We start from the raw sequence: 21,857 nt of genomic DNA, 5'->3' as shown, positions 1-21,857 counted from the left end.
TAGCAGGGAGCTGGCTTGGAAGGTAAGCAACTGAGACTTGAACTGGCCCTCCAGTATGGGATGTGAGCATTGAAGGCAGCAACTTAACCCAGGCACCATAATGCAAGCTTTTTAAAAAAATTTTTTTAAAAGGCTGGCGCCACAGCTCAATAGGCTAATCCTCCACCTTGCGGCGCTGGTACACCGGGTTCTAGTCCCGGTCGGGGCACCAGATTCTGTCCCGGTTGCCCCTCTTCCAGGCCAGCTCTGTGCTGTGGCCAGGGAGTGCAGTGGAGGATGGCCCAAGTGCTTGGGCCCTGCACCCGCATGGGAGACCAGGAGAAGCACCTGGCTCCTGCCTTTGGATCAGCGCGGTGCGCCAGCCGCAGTGCGCCAGCTGTGGTGGCCATTGGAGGGTGAACCAACGGCAAAGGAAGACCTTTCTCTCTGTCTCTCTCACTGTCCATTCTGCCTGTCAAAAAAAATTTTTTTAAAGATTTATTTATTTATGTAGAAGGCAGAGTTATAAAGAGGCAGAGAGAGAGAGAGAGAGAGAGAGAGAATGAATCTTCCACCCACTGGTTCACTCCCCAAATGGCTACAACAGCTGGAGCTGGGTCAGTCTGAAGCCAGGAGCCAGGAGCTTCTTCCCAGTTTCCCATGTAGGTGCAGGGGCCCAAGGACTTAGGCCGTCTTCTGCTGCTTTCCCAGGCCCATTAGCAGGGAGCTAGATAGGAAGTGGAGCAGCCAGGACTTAAACCTGTGCCCACTTGGGATGCCGGCACTGCAAGTGGAGCCATTACCTGCTATGACACAGTGCCAGCTCCCAGATTAGTTATTTCTATCACACTTAACAAGTGACTTTTTCTTAAAGATATGTATCTACTTAGGAGGTTATTTTGGCTTTATTTCCAGTTGGATCCTGTAGGATGGTCTTCTCATTTCTTTTTCCATGCAGTTGATCACTGTGGCAGAGGAGGCATGCGGCATCAGCCCCGAATCCAGCAGCATGTACATATCTCCATGGTGATAGGTTTCTATGGAATGCCTTGGAATCTACCTCCCCCCCCCCCCCCCAAGAAGACAATTCTCTCTCCATATTATTCTGCCTGGGGTCGAGGGAGCAAGGTGTGAGCAGTGTTGGGTTATCTACACCACAAAGCTAGATTACAACCAAAGCCCACAGCTTTCTAAGTCCAGCAGAGCATGAGATAGGGCCAAAGCCAATTTGCTGGGGACTGTCTGCTGCTGAGCTGGGCTTGCAGCCTGAGACTGCCTGTAGCCAGTCACAGGTGATGCTGGCCAGGATCTGAGTCCAACTGACTGGGCTTTTTTTTTTTTTTTCCTTAAAGAGTTTCCATAACCCTTTTTTTCTTCCTGTTGTTTATTCTTTCCATTAGAGCCCATGGTATATTAATTATAGTGATCTTTTTTTATTTTTGACAGGCAGAGTGGACAGTGAGAGAGAGAGAGAGACAGAGAGAAAGGTCTTCCTTTTTGCTGTTGGTTCATCCTCCAATGGCCGCCGCGGCCGGCGCGCGCTGCAGCCGGCGCACCACGCTGATCTGAAGCCAGGAGCCAGGTGCTCTTCCTGGTCTCCCATGGGGTGCAGGGCCCAAGCACTTGGGCCATCCTCCACTGCACTCCCTGGCCACAGCAGAGAGCTGGCCTGGAAGAGGGGCAACCGGGACAGAATCTGGTGCCCCGACTGGGACTAGAACCTGGTGTGCTGGCGCCGCAAGGCGGAGGATTAGCCTGTTGAGCCACAGCGCCGGCCCAGTCATAGTGATCTTAAACTCTCTGATACTTCTGAAAGCTATGTTATATCTTAGTCCAGTTGTGATGCTTGCTCTTTTGCTTGATTGCTTTTTTTCTTGCCTTTTAGCATGTCTTTTCTAGCCTTTTAGCCAGGCACAATGAATGAGATAACAGCAATGGACAAGTGAGTAGAGTTTTGATATGTCAATCTGGCTAGCATCTGCCATGTTCTTACCGTTTGCTGTTACTGTAGCTGCCAGAGGTTTCGGTTTCTTGTTTTGCTTATCTCCCTGTTGTGCCTGGGTTTCCCTAGGGACTCCTTCATAATTAGAATCAGTCTGGCTGGTCTGTTAAGGTAATCCACTGTTATTTATGGATATCTTTAAGGTGTATGGATTAAGTCTCAGTATTTTTAGTGGGCCCAAGTTCCTGAGTTGTGAACTTCAGAAGCATTTCTTAGCTTTTAAAACAAAGCAAAGTAAAGCAAAGCAAAACAAACAAACAAGAAAAAAACCCACCCCTTTTATATGATACAGAAACTAGAAGGGCTGGAGCTGAGGTGTGGCTCGCCCCCCAGGTCAGATAAGGTTCTGGTAAAGCAGTTTCCATTGGAGGGCAGACTTTTGTCTTGGAGAATGTTGTGGGTATATTTTATTTTATTTTTTTAGAAATATTTATTTATTTGAAAGGCAGAATGACACAGGGGAGAGAGAGAGAGAGAGAGAGAGAGAGAGAGAGAGAGAACAAGCTTCAATCTACTTACTCATTCTCTCCAAATGGCCGCAATGGCTGGGGTTGGGCCAGGCAGAAGCCAGGAACCTGGAACTCCATCTGGGGTCCCACAAGGGTGGCAGAGCCCTGAGTACTTGGGCCATCTTCTACTGTTCTCCCAGGCACATTAGCAGTGAGCTGGATTGGCAGTGGAGCAGCCTGGACTTGAACCAGCATTTAGTATGCTGGCATAGCAGGTAGAGTCTTAACTCACTTCACCCCCAGGCCAGCTGGCCCTCTGCACTTATTTTAAAATTGTTCCTTTTCCCCTCTCTCTGCCTAAATTGCAAAGAATCTTTTTCTCTAATCAGGACTTGGAGGGCAGGGGAGTTTTCTAAAGGTGCAGGAAACTGTGGTGCTCTTCATAGGACTGCTGCCCTGGAAATGCTGAACTCTCCCAAGTGCACACTTGGCCTCCAGTAATTCACTGAAATTCTCTTCCATGTTCCTACTGGTTACCAGCTCCTGTGGCTTCTGCTCCAGGTAAGCTCTGCACTGGGAGTCTCTGTCTCCCTTCCCAGATTTGGGGGTGGCAGTTTACCCTGCAACTTCAGTTTTCTGATAGATCTGGAGAAGTTGTTGATTTTCATTTTCCCAGGAGGAGAAGGGGAGTGAGGACGTCCAAGCTCGGCATATGTAGCGGCTAAAACCAGAAGTCCCCTGAACTCTACAGTAATTTTATAATCGTTACTATCTAGATGTTCAATGATTTGGGTTTTGAGATTTTTCTTTCAATCATGTGTGATTCAAGCAAGAATTTTGTCATTTCAAGCAGTTAACACTTGTTCTAATGCTGTTGAAAATGCAAGCTCAGATACTGTGAGTTTTGTTATTTCAATTTTTATTCATTTATTGTGACTTCATTTGTGACCTTAATAATGTATGATTGTACCATGGCTCAAATGGAAAGATTTTGTGTTCTCTAATATCAGAGCAATAAGGTTCATTTTACTAATGCCTGGTGCTAGCCGTTCATCGTTAAAACACTCTATCTACTTTACATCAGGTGCTACAGCATTGCTAGCTTTAATCCTTAAATGCCCCTCATGTAAAATTGGAAATTAAAAATAATTATCTGTAATTATAAGACAATAAAGCAGCTGATGATTTAAATACTCTGTCAAACTCAAAAGGCTCCAAACTGACACTCTGCTGATGGTGAATCAGGCACAATTATCTCTAATATCATGGTTCTGATACTGTTAAAATAATACATCAATTCATCAAATACACACAAATGCACCCACAATCAGTAATCCAAAGTGTGCCTGACTCACAAAGAAATTGCCTCAGATCACCCAGCTGCAACTTTCTGTTCTCTAACTTGGCTTATGATATCCCCAAATCATCCTCATCTGCCTTATTAGCCACCAAATACTTTTCTGAACCCAAGCTGGCTTTCAGACAAGCTATCAAACATGTTTCATAGTCAATTAAGTGATATCCATGTTCTTTTCTGCTTGTTCAACATTTATTCTCATTAATGTGTCAGACTAGTTAAGAGTTTTGGTTCTCAAAACAGTTCAACGATGCTAACAAAAACTGCTAACAGAATAGCAGGAAAATATGGGAGGACACACCAAGGAATATCTTCAGATTCCAAAAAACAAAAATAAAATGAGATTTTGGCTTCATCAGGATGTATAATGTTTGATAATGACAGACCTGCTCTTAAAATTTGCTTTAAGAAATGCTGGTCTAAAGTCAAAAATATTCAGGGGCCGGTGCTGTGGTGTAGTAGGTTAAGCCTCCCTCTACCTTTGGCACCGGTCATTCAATATGGGTGCTGGTTCGCATCCCAGCTGCTCCTCTTCTGATCCAGCTTCTTGCTAATGGCCTGGGAAAGCTGTGGAAGACGGCCCAAGTGCTTGGGCTCCTGTACCCACGTGGGAGACCTGGAAGAAGTTCCTGGTTCCTGGCTCCTGGCTTCAAATCGGAACATCTCCAGCCGTTGCAACCATTTGGGGAGTAAACCAGCAGATGGAAGACCTGTGTCTCTGTCTCTTCCTCTCTCTCTGTCTAACTCTGCCTCTCAAATAAATAAATAAATCTTTAAAAAATATAGTAAAAAATATTTAATAATACAAGCATGTATGCAATTGAGTACCTATCATACAGTTAGAGGCATAAAGCACGCATACAATTTGTATAATTTCTAATTACAACCAGGAAAATAGGGTGAATGTTTGGCTGAGTAGTGAAGACATTTGAATCCAATATCCTGGTGCCTAAATTCAATCCCCAGTGCTGGCTCCTTACTCCAGGTTCCTACCTAATGGAAACTCTAGGAGGCCACAGTGATGACTCAGATAATTGAGTTCCTAGCTCTCAGATTTGATCTTGGCCCAGTTCTGGCCATCACTAGCAACTGGGGAGTGAACCAGCTAATGGGAGCTCTCTGACTCTCTGCCTCTTAAATAAATAAATACTTGAAGAAAGTAGGGGTGGATATTTGGCCTAGTGGTTACCTTGGATTTTCTCAGTTCTCCTCTCCAGCTCCTGATTCCACCTTCCTGCTCTCGAGGGCAGCAGTAGTGACTCCAGGAACTGGGTTCCTGCCACTGATGTGGGAGTCTGGAACTGAGTTTGGGCGTAGGCCCAGCCCAGGCCATCACAGGCTTTGGGGAGTGAATGAGCAGATGGGAGCCCTGTTTATCTGCCTTTCTCCCTGCCTCTCAAAGAAAGAAAAAAAAATCAGAAAAAATTCAAAATTTATTTTGAGGAAGAAGAGCATAATAAGAATCCTGTTAAGATGATTGAATTGCAAAGTAAGTCAGTTATAAAAGATGTGGATCCTTCACTTTCAGGTAGCGAGAAACAAATGGATACTTCAAAATGTTCATGGAAAAAAATTGAACTAAAACATGAGCTCATTTTGGTGCAAAAAATTTAAAATCCATGCATATGAGGAGCTCTTCAACAAGTTCATGAAAAATGAGCATTATAGATTTTAATTTTTTGCATAAATATAAACTTACCTTTTAATTCCACTTTCTTTGAGCATTTTGAAATCTCATGTGTTAGAATGGACATTTAGAAATATACTTGGGCAGAGCTGGTATTGTGGCACAGAGGGTTGAGCTGTCTAATGTGAAGCTGGCATTCCAGATGAGTGGTTGAAGCCATCTGGGGAGGGATCCATCCAATGGAAGATCTCTATCTCTCTCTCTCCTTCTCCCTCTCTCTCTCTCTCCCTCTCTCTGTAATTCTTCCTTTCAAATAAATAAAATAATTTTAAAAAATACAGTCAGGTTTTATATATATATATGTATATATATATACATATATATGTGTGTATATATATATATATACACAGAGTTACACAGAGAGAGGAGAGGCAGAGACAGAGAGGTCTTCCATCCTCTGGTTCACTCCCCAGATGACTGCAGCAGCTGGAGCTGCACTGATCTAAAGTCAGGAATCAGGAGCTTTCTCTAGGTCTCCCACGCGGGTGCAGGGGTCCAAGGACTTGGGCCATCTTCTACTGCTTTCCCAGGCCATAGCAGAGAGCTGGATCGGAAGTGGAGCAGCCAGGACTCGAACCGGCACCTATACGGGATGCCGGCCCTGCAGGTGTTGACTTTACCCGCTTCGCCAGAGCACCAGTCCTGGGTAATATATATCTAAAACAAAGTTTCTAAGGCCAGATTAGATTTTTTTTCCATTTAATATCAACATTTGAAAAGAAAGACAGTCTAACTGTGTGAGAAATTCTGTTTCGTACAGCATGCTCAGCTTAGCATAAAATTATCTCTGAAAAAACTTCTTGTTTTGAGATACTTTTAGATTTACAGAAGAACTCAAAACTGGTACAGAGGTTTCTGATATGTCCTGCAGCCTGATCTTATGCGTGCATGACCATAGGGTGACTGTCAAGTTAAAATATTCATCTTGGCACGGTGCTATCAACTAAGCTACAGAATTTACTCAGGAAGTTCATTTGACAGTGCACGGGGCTATGGGTGGGGACGAGTGCAGAGGGTCATGTCTCCAATCAGCACGGTTCCCTGCAGCACAATCTTGGCACCCCCAAGTCTCCTGTGCTGTCCTGTGTATCCAACCCCCATCTCTAACCGCTGGCAACCACTGATCTGCTTGTTCTGCCTGTCATTTTGCTCTCCCTGTGATGAATTGCTCACTTACGTGTATGGAAGATAAGCTTACTTTTGTGGAAATCTTCCGAGCTGTTTTCCAAAGTGGCTACACCATTTCACATTCCACCCACTGTTCTGGTATTATTTCTTCCCTCGTTGTAAAATTGCCTTTTTATCAGGCATGTCCCCTGGCACAGTTGCCACTCCTCACTAGCAGAAATTATATTTCTGTATTATAGAACACTCTTTTTTTTTTTTTTTTTTTTTTGACAGGCAGAGTTAGACAGTGAGAGAGAGAGAGAGAGAGAGAGAGACAGAGAGAAAGGTCTTCCTTCCGTTGGTTCGTCTCCCAAATGGCTGCCACAGCCGGCGCTGCGCCGATCAGAAGCCAGGAGCCAGGTGCTTCTCCTGGTCTCCCATGTGGGTGCAGGGCCCAAGCACTTGGGCCATCCTCCACTGTCCTCCCGGGCCACAGCAGAGAGCTGGACTGGAAGAGGAGCAACCAGGACAGAATCCAGCGCCCCAACCAGGGTTAGAACCCGGAGTACCGGCACCACAGGCGGAGGATTAGCCTAGTGAACTGCGGCACAGGCCGTTATAGAACACTCTTAACTTCATTAAGCTTATGGTTTACCTGTTATATAAGTCCTAGAGTTTAGTTTCTATTTCTTTTCCAGCTTTATGGATAACTGAAAAACATGGAAGAGAAATACATCATGTTGGAGGTTTGTATAAAGAATTTTACAAAAGGGAATAGCTGGCACTCTGTTTTTTGCTTTCTTTCTTTCTTTCTTTTTTTTTTAAGATTTATTTATTTTATTTGAAAGGCAGAGTTACAGAGAGGCAGAGGCAGAGAGGGAGAAAGAGAGTGAAAGATCTTCCATTCCCTGGTTGACACCCCAAATGGTTACAATGGCTGGAGCTACACTGATCCTAAGCCAGGAGCCAGGAGCTTCTCCCAGGTCTCCCTTGCAGGTGCAGGGGCCTAAGGACTTGGGCCATCTTCTACTGCTTTCCCAGGCCATAGCAGAAAGCTGGATTGGAAGTGGAGCAGCCAGGACTCAAACCGGCACTCAAATGGGATGCCGGCACTGCAGGCAGCAGCTTTACCCCTTTCGCCACCACATCAGCCCCAAACTTTCTGCTTTCTAATGTCCTCCTTGGGGCCACACTGCCCAAGTGAGAGCCTCTCACACGAGGCTGCAGTGGCTGGAGTCCCAGTCCTGGTGCAGGAGTTCCCGAGTATCAGCATATCTTTGAAACCTTCAACTTCCTTATTTCTAATATGGAAATAACTGAGAGCCCCTATCCTGCAAGAAGGTTCTTGTGATTGTTAGAACAGTGCCAGCACTAACTAAGCATGCAACACACATGAACTCTCAGCTGTTTAAAGCATTGCCAAGAAAACAGCCATTTTGATAGCAGGTGAGAGCAAATTGTTTCTCTCTGGGAAAGACTGTCACACTGTACTCTGCTTTTGCTGGGTATTCCCCACATTGAAGCCCAAAGCTACTTTCCATTCTGGCAAGCAGCATGTAACATTTGAAAGTGGAATTTCACTTTCGAATCCAAACTTTCATTTTTTAAAAAATGAAAGTGGAAACTTATATTTTTTTCAAAGATTTATTGATTTATTTAAACAGCAGAGTAACAGAGAGAGAGAGAGAGAGAGAGACAGAGATCTTCCATCTGCTGGTTTACTCCCCAAAGGCCTGCAGCAGCCAGGCCTAGGGCAGGCTGAAGCCAGGAGCCAGAAACACTATCTGGGTCTCCCATACGCATGGCAGGAATCCTAGTACTTAGACCACCACCCTTTGCCTCCCAGGTGCATTAACAGGCAGCTGGATTGGAAACACAGAGTAGCCGGGACTCGAACCAGGCACTCCCATATGGGATGCAGCCGTTCCAAGTAGTGACTTCACTGATTGCACCACAACGCCCACCTAGAAATTTTAATTTAAAATAAAATTACTACAGTGTTTTACTGTTGAAAAACCCAGATTCTGTTCTGATATTTTCCAGAGAGGATACTTTGATCATGTTAGGGTTTGAGCTGAAGCATGTGCCATTCCGTAGATGAGCGTGTGAACTTATAAATGAGATTCTCTCAAAATAAGAAATGAAGTGTGCATGTGCAAACTTCTGTGATTGGCAGGGACTTTCACATGGAGGTAGGATTGGACAGTGTTGAGTCCTCTGCCATCAGCGGGGTAGCAAGCCCCAAAGAGAGGAGGATGCTGGGCCCTTCCAAGGTACCCCGGTGCAGTGCATGGTGAATCGGAGGCATGTCCATGGAGACAGCATGGAATGACCTGGAAGGCAACAGAGGCTGTTGGTGGATGTAGGGGTGACTGAGCCCCAGAGAGGCGACAGCACTGGTAACTCTGTTATCTTGGCATGGTGTGGACTTCCTAAAGAGACAGAGGGACCTTGAGGTGCTGGGAGGGAACGGGAGCCCTTGTGCTGAGCCCAAGGGTGTGATCCGGAAGTGCTGCACAGGACATGGGTGAACGGAGAAGTCCCAGCCAGTGAAAGGTGGGGCAAGTCCAGCTGGCATGGGTCAGCAGCGTGCTGGCAGGAGAGGTGCCCAGGCAGGGAGAGGACTGTGTCTGGCCCTCCTATGAACACCTTGATCATCTGACTGCTCCCTTGGAATCCCCAAGAGATGGGGAGCCCAAGGCACTCACGCATGCTCAGAGTCGGTGCTGCCCCTGTTAGCTGTAGCCTCTGGCTGCCTATCCACATTCAGCCTGGCACACTGTTGACTCTTATTCAGTTTCCCAGCTCACAGGCCAAGAATCTCAGGACACAAAGCCTAAGTCACTGTCCCAGCTAATATGGCTAAAACCACCTCGGGAGCGTGGGACTCTGGAGATCATGCTATGTTACCACTGTCTTTGTGAATTAAACATCTTTTGAGGGATGGGCATTTAGCATAGCAGTTAAGATACCCACATCCCACATCAGAGTACCTGGGTTCAATACCCGGCTCTGGCTCCAGACTCCAGCTGCCCGGTAATGCGTATTCTGGGAGGCGGTAGCAATGGCTCAAGTAGTTGGGTCCTGACTGCTCACACAGGAGACTGGGGTTGAGTTCCTGGCTCCAGCTCAGCCCAGCCCTGGCTGTTATGGGCACTGGAGACTGAACTAGAGATGGGAAATCTTTTTCTCTGCTTCTCACGTAATAATAACAATAAAAGCTTTCTAGAAAAAATACTTTTTTAGTTTTTACAAGTAGGGAACCCTCCGAATATAAGCATTAAAAGGCCTTCTTTTACTATTAACCTGGGATTCTTGGGCTTAAAGGTCTTCTTTTTAGAGTTTTATTTGTTTGAAAAGCAGAATGACAGAGAAGGGGGAGAGAAAGGGATTTTCCATCTGTTGGTTCACTCCCAGAATGCCAGCAACAGCTGGGGCTGGGCCAGGCCAAAGCTGAGATCCAAGAACTCCATCTGGCTGTCATATGTGGGTGCCAGGGAACCAAGTATCTGGGCCATCACCCACCACCTTCTCAGGTGCATTAGCAGGAAGCTGAATCAGAAGCATAGGAGGGGCTGGCGCTGTGGCATAGTGGGCTTAGCCTCCGCCTGTGGTGCCAGCATCCCATATGGGGCTTGTGTTCCGGCTGCTCCTCTTCCAATCTGGCTCTCTGCTATGGCTTGGGCAAGCAGTACAAGATGGCCCAAGTGCTTGGGCCCCTGCTCCCATGTGGGAGACCCAGAAGAAGGTTCTGCCTCCTGGCTTTGGATTGGCTCAGTTCCAGCCATTGCGGCCATCTGGGAGAGTGAACCAACAGATGGAAGACCTTTCTCTCTGTCTCTCCCTTTCACTGTAACTCTACTTCACAAATAAATAAATAAAATCTTTAAAAAAAGTGTAGGAGCCAGAACAACCCAGAACTCCAGTACAGGATATGGGCATTCCAACCAGTGGTTTAACCTGCCAAGCTACAACACCCACCCTGAATCTTCCTTTTAAAAATGTTAAATTGCAAGTTTCTGATGACAAAAACAGCGTAGACTCATAATACAAACTTGGATAGAGGAAAACAAAGAAGCAATCCAAAAAAAAATCACCTGTACCATCCATAATTCTATTTCATTCTTCTTTTAAACAAAATTGTATGGGTACAAATAAATAAGGCAAGAAGCAAAGATTTTCTCCTGTCTCAGAGGCAATGCCCGTGGAGAGGCACATCCAGACAGCCCGGCCACTCCTGCTGCTTTCTCTTTGTATTTGCTGGCAAATTCTAAGGGCAGAAGGTGGCTGCCACCCCGCGGGTTCTGCTGAGGGTTCCTTCCTGGCTTATTTACTTAACCTTCTGGTTGGTATCTGCAGTGTGATATTTGATACGTGGACTAGGCTGCTGCTGCTTTATCTCACAGCTGTATCTGCAGGCGGAGCTTTCTGAAGCCAAAGCCTCCTACAATCGCTCTCTTTATTGGGAATGCCTCGGACACCAGGGGGGAGGGAGTACAAAATAAGACACTGTCCTCCAATGTGGAGCCCAAGAGAAAAGGCCTCTTGTGTTGGAATTAGAATAGAAATTGCACCATTTCCTCTCGAAAGGTCTAGCATGAAAAGAAGCCCGACTCAGAGATCAGAACATCAGAGCAGGAGGCTGTGATAACAGCTCAAGGGCCACGTGCATGGGAAAGCAAAGCAGGTGTCTTCCTCCCCACCTCATTCCAATCCCATTCATTGCCATTACCGGCTCAGTGCACCTGTAAGGGGATGACTTCCCCATGGGTGTCAGGGCAGCCCGTGCACACCCCTCACACTCACACCATGAAGGCTTACAAATACCTTCCACATGAGTGGCACGGACCCAAGTCCTTGAGGTAGCACCACTCCCTCCCAGGGTCTGCATCAGCAGAAAGTTGGAATCAGAGGCAGAGTATTGAGCCTAGTTACTCTGACATGAGATGTGAACATCTTAACTGGTATCTTAACTGCCAGGTTAACTGCCTGCCCCACTATCCGGCAATTCTAAACGTGTGTGTATATGCATATGACACATCAATACAATTAATAATTCTTGGCTCATAGTGTATTATTATCTGCACATAGACTTTTTGATTTATCATAGTGTAAGGTATTTTACTTTGTTTTATTGTATGTTTTCTTCTGTTCTCATTTCTAATCTCATCTTCTATTTCCCTCCCTCAAGATGAACTCTTATGCATTAAGGCAGGTAAAACCATTGTATATTTTCTTCCCCCCTCATTCCTGGGTGTTGCTATGATTAAGGGAGCCTGGCTTTTTGCTTCCCATGGTGACATCAACCTATCAGGTGGCCTTCAGGATACACTTAGCTGACAGCATTTGTATGTCTTCCAATGCTTATCTTTTTAAATGCTGGTTTCAGTTGTAAATAACTTATTTTCATGTTGCAGTGCAGCGTGAGTTCTTATTGTGTGATAAATTCTCCAATTTTGGTTCAGAAACATACCCGCCCATAAGTTTTCTCGAAACAGCCAAGACAAGCATTTCCCTTCACCATGCCCCCATGTCTCGGCCCCCTTGGACTCATTTTCCTGATTGTCACTCATTTGAGTCATCTAAAACCTCCTGCGTGATCATGGCGTTCCCCTTTGGCCCCTAGCACTGAGAGCAAACTTCCTTCCAGACAAGGGGGGGTGTGTGTGTATGTGTGTGTGTGTGTGTGTGAGATCTCACTCCCATGGGGCCTCCAGCCTGCTGCCTTTGTGGTTCAGCCTTGCATTCCAGACACTCTGTGTCACTTTACACCCAGTGCTGCAGCAAGTGGGCATAGAGAACTGGCGTTGAGTGAATGTGTGGATGTGTGTGTTTAGTTTCCTGCGTGCTGTCACCTGGGCTCCAGCAAACAGCACCTCCTGGCCTCTCCTCACTCTCCTTCCTACCTAATTCTCTCCTAGCCTTCAGTTCCTTGTCCCACCTATGATGGATGGGCTGACCACACACAGGCAAAGGGGTGTGTGTCACATGTGGATAGTGGACCATACATTTCTGTGGGACACCATGGCTGTACTTATCAACCCTAGTGCTGGAAGTGCAGATGTCCAGGGGTTGACGAGGATGTCCATTTTCCAACATTGTGCGGCAAATGAAGCCCTAGCTCCTCCTCCTTCTCAGTGGAGACACTTGGAGATCAGGGCGAAAGATTTTGCCCCTGGTGCCATTCGCCCAGGTGGCTCATACAGAGGTGCACTTGGCTAACACCGAGACCTTGGAATCCACCCAGGAGTCGGCGCTGGGTGCCTTTGGTGCACTCATTACTTTGTAACGAGTGAGTTCTGAGTCCAGCTGGTAGGAGACATAGGTTGAAGCACAGCTTTCTCATGGAGATTAGTGGTAAATGATATTTTCTTCAGGTACTTGATGAAATTAATCATCTTTGCCTTTACCAGTGAAGAGACACCAAGAGGTGCCCTGGAAAAGGCTCATCCATCCATCCTTCCAGAGAAGAGAGCATGACACAGAGAGGAGTATGTGCTGAGGCTCGGCCGCGGGGCTGCCTGCATGCTGTCTGGTGGGACTGACTCTTCTGAGGGAGGGATGAGGACAGGAGCCTGCAGGACCGGGAGAAGGGGACAGGTGCAGAGGATCAGGACATGTCTACCAGGAGTGTCCCTCGAAGGACTAAGCAGAGAGCCACGGCCCCTCCCGTGTGGAACAACAGAGAGAGTTTAGTGAGGAAATGAGTAACCTTCGCCCATCACCTTCTCAACGTCCTCCCCTTCCTATCTCTAACTCTGGGAATCTTCAGGATCTACAAGGTGCCTCCCCTGTCTCTTAGGGACAGTGTGACTCACAGGGCCCTTGGAAGCCAAAGTGTATGGATCTGAAAAAAGGAAGCGAGATCATACCCTGTTTTGGAAGGAGCACAACTTTGAAATTGTTTTTGAAAAAGGTTTGTTTATTGTATTTGAAAGGCACAGAGAGCCGGCGCCGCGGCTCACTAGGCTAATCCTCCGCCTTGCAGCACCAGCACACCGGGTTCTAGTCCCAGTCGGGGTGCCAGATTCTGTCCCGGTTGCCCCTCTTCCAGGCCAGCTCTCTGCTGTGGCCCAGGAGTGCAGTGGAGGATGGCCCAGGTGCTTGGGCCCTGCACCCCATGGGAGACCAGGAGAAGCACCTGGCTCCTGCCATCCGATCAGCGCGGTGCGCCGGCCGCGGCGGCCATTGGAGGGTGAACCAACGGCAAAGGGAGACCTTTCTCTCTGTCTCTCTCTCTCTCACTGTCCACTCTGCCTGTCAAAAAAATAAAAAAAAAATTAAGAAAGGCACAGAGAAAGAGGCAGGGAGAGACACACAGAGACAGATCTTTCATCTGTTCGTTCACTCCAAATGACCGCAACAGCTGGAGCTGTGCTGATCCAAAGCCAGGAGCCAGGAGCTACTTCTGGGTCTCCTATGCAGGTGCAGGGGCCCAAGTACTTGAACCATCTTCTGCTGCTTCTTTCCCAGGCCATTATCAGGGTGCTGGATTGCAAGTGGAGCAGCCCGAACTCAAACTGGTGGCTATAGAGGATGCTGGCACCACAGGACTGGCCCCTGAAAGTTTTAACTGCTTTTTTTTTTTTTTTTTTTGAGCGTTTGGCTAGAATTGGTGGGGCTTCTTTCATTTTTTTTTTTTTTTTTGACAGGCAGAGTGGACAGTGAGAGAGAGAGACAGACAGAAAGGTCTTCCTTTGCCCTTGGTTCACCCTCCAATGGCCGCCGCGGCTGGTGCGCTGGGCCGGCACACCGCGTTGATCCAATGGTAGGAGCCAGGTGCTTCTCCTGGTCTCCCATGGGGTGCAGGGCCCAAGCACTTGGGCCATCCTCCACTGCACTCCCTGGCCACAGCAGAGAGCTGGCCTGGAAGAGGGGCAACCAGGACAGAATCCGGCGCCCCGACCGGGACTAGAACCCCGTGTGCCGGCACCGAAAGGCGGAGGATTAGCCTAGTGAGCTGTGGCGCCGGCCTCATGGTCTTCTAAAAAGCTTTGGCCTTCCTGCTGTGGACCAGACAGGAGGGACCTGGAACTCCAGCCTGCACAGGGATAGCCTCACTGGTCCACTCCACCCCATCCCCACAGGGGATCTATAGACAATCTCTGTGGGATCAAAATGAAAAGGCTACCTTCAAAATTATGTTAGGAGTTAAATTAGAAACAATCTAATTGTCCAAAACCAGAGCAACTGTTAAGTTATAGAAATGCACACTTTATACGGTTTTTTAAAAAAATTATTTATTTATTTGAAAGGCAGAGCTACAGAGAGCAGAGGCAGAGAGACAGAGGTCTTCTATCCACTGGGTCACTCCCCAAATGGCTGCAACATCGGGAGCTGCGCCAATCCAAAGCCAGGATCCAGGAGCTTCTTTCGGGTCTCCCATGTGGGCACAGGGGCCCAAGGACTTGGGTCATCTTCCACTGCTTTCCCAGGCCTTAGCAGAGAGCTGGATCGGAAGTGGAGCTGCAGGACCTGAACCCGTGCAGGTAGCAGGTTTACCACCACGCCACAGCACCGGCCCCTTTATACCTGTTTGACAAAATGAAATAGGAAGATGTGCATGATATTTCTAGAGTCTTTTAAAAAAGAAAGATGCTTAACAATACATATGATATAAGCCTGTTAAGAACTCTCTGTACGACTATTTATCAAATATTTATGTACATCTATAGAGAAACAACAGAAGAATGCTTAACAACTACTTTTTTTTTTTTTTTTTTTGACAGGCAGAGTGGATAGTGAGAGAGAGAGAGACAGAGAGAAAGGTCTTCCTTTTCCGTTGGTTCATCCCCAGTGGCTGCTGCGGCAGGCGCACCACACTGATCCGAAGGCAGGAGCCAGGTGCTTCTCCTGGTCTCCCATGGGGTGCAGGGCACAAGTACCTGGGCCATCCTCCACTGCACTCCTGGGCCACAGCAGAGAGCTGGCCTGGAAGAGGAGCAACCGGGACAGAATCTGGCACCCCGACCGGGACTAGAACCCGGTGTGCCGGCGCCGCAGGTGGAGAAGCAACTACTGTTCTTGAAGGAAGCTTTTCCTCACTGCACCAGGATTTGGTGCCTCCTTTCTCTTCCACTGGAATGCCCCTTCATTGTACTTCTCTATCTCAGTCATAGCACTTACTGTTCTATATTACAGATTGGTTTCCATTTCCACTTTGCACATGAGACCCTGAGCGCTCTGAAGGCAGGAACCACATCATACTCATCATTGTATCCCTGGTGTCTAGCCCGGTGCTGAGAATTGCACAGGAGTCAACATCTGTCAGGTGAAATCATCTTCATTATGGTCTGATGCAGCTCATGGTTCATAGTCATCTTTCACTTGGAGACTTTTAGGTCACAGGACCAACTTTCAGAAGAATACTTTATCTGGCAAGAATGGACTGCAAGTATTTTTAGAACACTGACTGGTTGCCCAGATCATCCTGTTTCTGCCCTGGTGTGCCCATGTGATACTCACTCTACATGGAGGAGCTGGACAGAGCAGAGCTATCCATTAGAGTGTGAGGGTCAAGCCTCCCCTCTCAGCCAAGCATCTCACCATGTGGAAGACACTGGTGGAGTTGACCTTCACTTAGACTTTGCTCCACGAGTGTGCTCCCATTAGAGCAAGTGTTCCACCATTTAACAAAAATTGCAATTTTGAATAAATATATCCTAAGTAATTAAAAACGAGTATAGGAATTTAAGAATCCAATAAGGAAAAAAATTAAAAATTTGTTAATCAAGGCTCTCAAGAAAAAAATTTAAAAAGATGGGCATTGGCACTGTGGTGTAGAGGGTTAAGTCGTGGCCTGCAGCACTGGCATGCCATATGGGTGCTCCACTTCTGACCCAGCTCTTTGCTAATGCACCTGGGAAGGCAGTGGAGGATGGCCCAAGTGTTTGGGCCCCTGCACCTGCGTGGGAGACCAGAAAGAAGCTCCTGGCTCCTGGCGTCAGCCTGCCACAGCCCTAGTTGTTGTGGCCATTTGAGGAGTGGAGGATCTTTCTCTCTGTAACTCTACCTTTCAAAGAAAGAAAGAAAGAAAGAAAGAAATAGATTGAACCCATTTCATTTTTTAATTAAAAAGATAATGCCACCTAATGATAATCAGAGTCCACTTTGATGAAGACCTGCGTGTTGGTCTTTCCTCCGTCATCTGATTTGTGTAATATGGAGAAGTCACCTCGCCTTTCTTTCACTTGCTTCTGTTTCTAAACTGTGAAATCCTAGATTAACAAAGGTGCTACATGTGAAACACACTCTTTGAGTGCTTTTCTATCTTACATTACGTGAATTACACTCTGCCAAAAGCCAGTGAAACGTCATTGATGGGACCTAAAAGCATGTGAAGCAGTTTGGCTAATGGGCAGAAGGAAGTGAGTGAGTAAGTATTAAATGATGGGCTAATAGAGGCAAAGAAGAAAGTGAACATACAGTGATTCACAGACGAAGAGGGTTGTTCAGGGTTAGTTTCTGCCACAGCTATCATGAATCTAATGCTTTACATTGTGCAATTTTCCTAAAACCTCAATTGTTCTTTTTTGGAAATATTTCCTGATCTCCTGGCTGCACTGTTCTTTCTTTGGTTTTAGCTTTACTGTTTCGCATTATGTCACCTCCAACAGGCAAAATAAGGACTCGCCTTTCTCGAGGTTAACACCTTTCAAATATTTGTATACTCTTATCGAGTACCCAGGTATTCTCTCTCCACCGTTACCTGGCCTACACTGCCAGGTCTTTTGATCTTAATGCACAAGCCCCTCCTTTGATCATTTTGGTGCCTTGCTCTGGGCCCTCTCAATGATATCAGCTTAACTTGTGTTAACAGATACTGCTCTGAGCATTCCGGCTATGGCATTTGGAGAAGCAGACTGCAGAGAGAATACATATTCCTCTACTGTTCTGTGGTGATAAGCCCTGAAGTGTCTGACCCAACTCAAGACTTTCTTTTTGATTATAACTAAAGCTATTTCAAGCTTGCAATTACGTAATTCACCTTTCAAGTTCTTCCTGGCCGCGATGCCATGTGGGGGTATTCCTTGTGACATAAGAGAAAAAGCCTTGCCACTTCTGCTGCTGATGAGTTTGTTCTGATTTGCTTTGCTGGAGCTGGCCAAGGGTTTCCAGGGAAACAGGTCAGTGTTAAACCATGAGTGTTAAGGACTGAATGCTTGAGTCCCCCGATCCACATGTCGAAGCCCCAAGGTGATGGCACTTGGAGATGGGGCTTTTCAGTGAAGTCATCGGTGTTCATTGTCATGATGGGATTCGTGGTCTTGCAAGGAGAGACCCCACAGAACTTCCTCACACTCTCCCTGTGAGAGTTGGCAAATGGCACACGCTTACAAGGCAAGAACCAGATCTTCTGGCACATCGGTGTGAGACTCTCCAGACTCCAGAACTGGGAGAAATCAGTGCCCCTGTTATTTTTATTTAAGCCCCCCCTCCCAGTTTATGGTATTCTGTTATTGTGTAAAGAGAGGATACATTGACCTAAATTGTCATAAAGACGTAACTACACTAATTCTACATAGAAGTCCTAAAATAATCTTTAATTTGAGTGAGTTAGAAGAGGAGACCTAGAGAAGGAGCAAGAGCTGGAGCGGGGGGGTTGTGATAAAATGAGTGGGAAAACTAAAGATAAAGGCTCTGTGTTTTATAATTTGGCTCAGGGGCAGCCCTGTGTCTCTGGCTCCTTCAGAGACTGGGTTCATGTCGTGTATTAGCTGGTAGCCACTCTTTTTTTTAAGACTTATTTTATTTATTTAAAAGATAGAATTACAGAGAGAGGTAGAGACAGACAGAGAGAGAGAGGTCTTCCATTTTCTGGTTCACTCACCACTTGGCTGCAATGGCCAGAGCTGCACCAATCCCAGGCCAGGAGCCAGGAACTTCTTCTGGGTCTCCCACTTGGGTGCAGGGACCCAAGGACTTGGGCCATCTTCTACTGCTTTCCCAGGCCACAGCAGACAGCTGGATTGGAATTGGAGCCGCCAGGACTCTAACCAGCACCCATATGGGATGCTGGCCTAAGGCTTTAACCCGCTGGATCATAGCACCGGCCCATGCTGGTAGCCATCCTTAACAGCTCACATGGGTGTGGCACAGCAGGTGGACAACAGAAAGGACAATAATGATTTTCTCTTGGGAATGATCTGTTTCCCAGATTGGATCTATTTGGTTCTGTTGGATTAACATTTCTTCTTTTTTCTAAGATATGCCTTGTCTTGCAATGCTACCTCTATGTTTCTCCTCTATAAATTCTTCTGTGTTATTCTCCAAATCTATTTGTTTTTTATGAGGTTTCTCAACTTCATGAGAAAATTACACTTGCTATCTAGTCCTGGTTTTCATTATTCAGAAAAGACAGGTTGGTGATTGTTCATAAGTGGGCTCACTGAACTTAGTGTGAATTGATGCCTAGGGTATTATTCATACTTAGGTAATTATCTTCTCCAAGACCAAATTTCATATTCCCTGGAGCTCAGCTTTTTGCATCACAAGCAGCAACACAGCACAGGATCTAATTGCCTTGAAAAAGGTTCAAGGGAAAGCAAAGATCTCTAAGGAATTTTTACCTAGACAATGGAGGTTTGTAGATTAAATCAACCCCTTTGATTTACATTCAGAAGCAAAATAGAAACCTTCTGTTGGAGGCCAGAGAATCCTGAATTCTGCAGGTCTACCTTTCCAAAGCAGACATTGCCACCCGAGGCTGTTGTTGAAGTTTGTGCATGAGATATGGAGAAAGTACTGGAGGAATTTTCTGCCTGGAAAATGTGGTGGCCTCTATCAAAGGAGGTTTTTAAAAAAACTCACTCTGGGCCGGCGCTGCGGCTCACTTAGCTAATCCTCCACCTGTGGCACGGGCACCCCAGGTTCTAGTCCCGGTTGGGGCACCAGTTCTGTCCCAGTTGCTCCTCTTCCAGTCCAGCTCTCTGCTGTGGCCCAGGAAGGCAGTGGAGGATGGCCCAAGTGCTTGGGCCCTGCACCTGCATGGGAGACCAGGAGGAAGTGTCTGGCTCTTGGCTTCAGATCGGCACAGCGCACCGGTTATAGCAACCACTTGGGGGGTGAACCAACGGAAGGGAAGAGCTTTCTCTCTGTCTCTTTCTCCCTCTCTCTCTCTCACTAACTCTGCCTGTCAAAAAAAAAAAAAAAAAAAAGTAAATAAAAAATAAAAACTCACTCTGTTCCAAAACGTTTCAATGCTAGAGATCTGTCTTTCCCTCCAACCCTCCAAGAATATTTATTTGGCCATGTCATATACTGTACCTGGAAAAGGAGACATTTTCTAATTTGTGGTTATTCCAAAGTGGTATCATTCTCTCTCTCCCCCCCCTCTTTTTTTTTTTTTTTGAAGATTTTTTTATCTATTTATTTGAGAAGCAGAGTTACAGATAAACAGAGGGAGAGACAGAGAGAGAGGTCTCCCATCCACTGGTTCACTCCCTAAATGTCCACAAAAGTTGGAGGTGGGCCTATCCAAAGCCAGGAGCCAGGAGCTAGGAGCTTCCTTCGGGTCTCCCTTCTAATGCAGGGGCCCTAGGACTTGGGCCATCTTCCACGGCTTTCTCAGGCCATAGCAGAGAGCTGGATCAGAAGTGGAGCAGCCAGGACGTGAACTGGTGCCCATATGGGACGCTGATGCTAGAGGCAGAGGTTAGCTCACTAAGCCATAGTGCACCGCCTCCCACCGTCAACCTCCAGTATCATCCTTTAAAAAAAATGTTTAGGAAGGGGCTGGCATTGTGGCATAGCAGAATAAGCCACCCTTGCAAGGCAGGCATGCCTTATGATTTGAGTGCTGGCCGCTCCACTTCTGATCCAGCTCCCTGCTAATGCTCCTGGGAAAGCAGCAGATGACCCAAGGGCTTGGGCCCCTGCACTAACATGGGAGATCTGGATGGACTTCCAGATTCCTGGCTCAGACCTGGCTGTTGCAGCCATTTGGAGAGTGAACACCCCACTCCCCCCACCCCCACAAGGAACCGACCTTTCAAATAAATAAATACATCTTAAAAATTAAGTTAAAAAAAAAAACTTAAAAAAATGTTTAGGAAAAGATGTATGCTTTTGTTTTCTAGGTGACCAGAAGTTTTGTTAGTTAATTTAAAAGAAAGATATTCGCAGTTAAGAGTAAAATACCACGTTAGACACTGAGGGAGGGCAAGAAGCACAGGCGTGACCTTCAAGGAGCCTCTGCCTCCAGACAGACTGAGGAATGAGCCACTGCCGGAGCTTGGAGGAGCGCCCAAGGGAGGCAGTCTGCGCGTCTGGTGGGTGCTTCAGGGAGCCTCGGCAGCCACTTCCCCTGCGTTCCTGGGCTTTCCTTCCCGCGTCCTCGTTCTGTGGCCCGGGCAGTCATTTGGGTTGTAAATCTGGCTGGATGCGAAGCCCATTAAGTTCAGCCACCAGAACGCTCATTTCCTCCTCCTTCCTCCGGCGCCCCCCCCCCCAGCCGCGCCCTTCTCCGCACCTGATCTAACGCCGCCCAAGTGCCGGGTCTCCCTGGGCTCTCCCTGGAACCCAAAAAGCCACGAATAGGCAGAGTTGGTCCCAACAGGACCGGAACCGTTGGTCTTAGAATGTGAGAAGGTGTCTGGGCGTACCCTGTATCCACAGCACATTTTGCCACTGAATTGTCCGGGGAAGGGGTGGAGGTGCTTTTCTGGAACTGAATGGGGAGACTCTGAGGAGATCCTGGCTCTGGGCCCAAGTCTGAGTCACTTCGACCCAGACACCAAGGGGAGGAGGGCTCAGGGCTGCAGGTGGGGGAGGCGGCGCCGCCCTGCCCAAGGGCTGGGACAGAGGACGGTTCCAGGGAGAGCAGGAGACCTTAGGGGAGCGCCTTCCCCCACCCCCTCCCGTGTTGATCTTACAGTGAGATGCAAGTTGATAAAAAAGAGAGGAAGAATAAAAGACATAAACCGAAAAGGAAATTTTAAAAAGCCATTGTTAAGCAGCACCATTTACAAAATCATAAAAATCTTGAAAGTACCCAGGGATAAATTTAACAAAATATTGAAAGACACTGAAAGCTACCCGGAGAAATTAAAGAATATCTAGACAAATGGACAGATGCAGTGTGTCTGTGGATTGAGGCTCAACATTTTCTTAAAAAGATCATTCTCTCAAAATTGATCTACAAATTTAAGCATAAAGACAATTAAAATCCCAGCAAATTTGGGGGGGGGTTGTAGTAATTGATAAGCTGGTTTTTAAAACTATTGAAATGAAAAAGATATGAAAGAGGACAACTTTACAAAAGAAAGACAAAGGTGG

The 21,857-nt window shown here is 46.8% G+C and overlaps 2 long non-coding RNA genes across 3 annotated transcripts; one reads left to right on the top strand and one right to left on the bottom strand.

The window, feature by feature from the left end:
• Positions 1 to 1,412: 1,412 nt before the first annotated feature.
• LOC127492043 (uncharacterized) lies at positions 1,413 to 10,436 on the top strand. Of its 2 annotated transcripts, none has more exons than XR_007920992.2 (3): positions 1,413 to 1,921; positions 2,820 to 2,991; positions 3,107 to 4,450. It is a non-coding gene; the product is annotated as an uncharacterized lncRNA (long non-coding RNA). The 2 variants fall into 2 exon arrangements; XR_007920991.2 differs by lacking the exon at positions 3,107 to 4,450 and adding an exon at positions 7,280 to 10,436 and having other exon boundaries at positions 1,414 to 1,921.
• A 4,359-nt stretch (positions 10,437 to 14,795) lies between these two features.
• On the bottom strand, positions 14,796 to 21,266 carry LOC138843707 (uncharacterized). The gene is made up of 2 exons (XR_011378669.1): positions 21,052 to 21,266; positions 14,796 to 15,113 (listed from the first exon to the last, which is right to left on the bottom strand). It is a non-coding gene; the product is annotated as an uncharacterized lncRNA (long non-coding RNA).
• Positions 21,267 to 21,857: the final 591 nt, after the last annotated feature.

Source organism: Oryctolagus cuniculus, chromosome 9 (assembly GCF_964237555.1).
Source record: "Oryctolagus cuniculus chromosome 9, mOryCun1.1, whole genome shotgun sequence".
In the NCBI taxonomy this organism is placed as follows: Eukaryota; Metazoa; Chordata; class Mammalia; order Lagomorpha; family Leporidae; genus Oryctolagus; species Oryctolagus cuniculus.
This window is presented reverse-complemented; position numbering and strand designations above follow the sequence as displayed.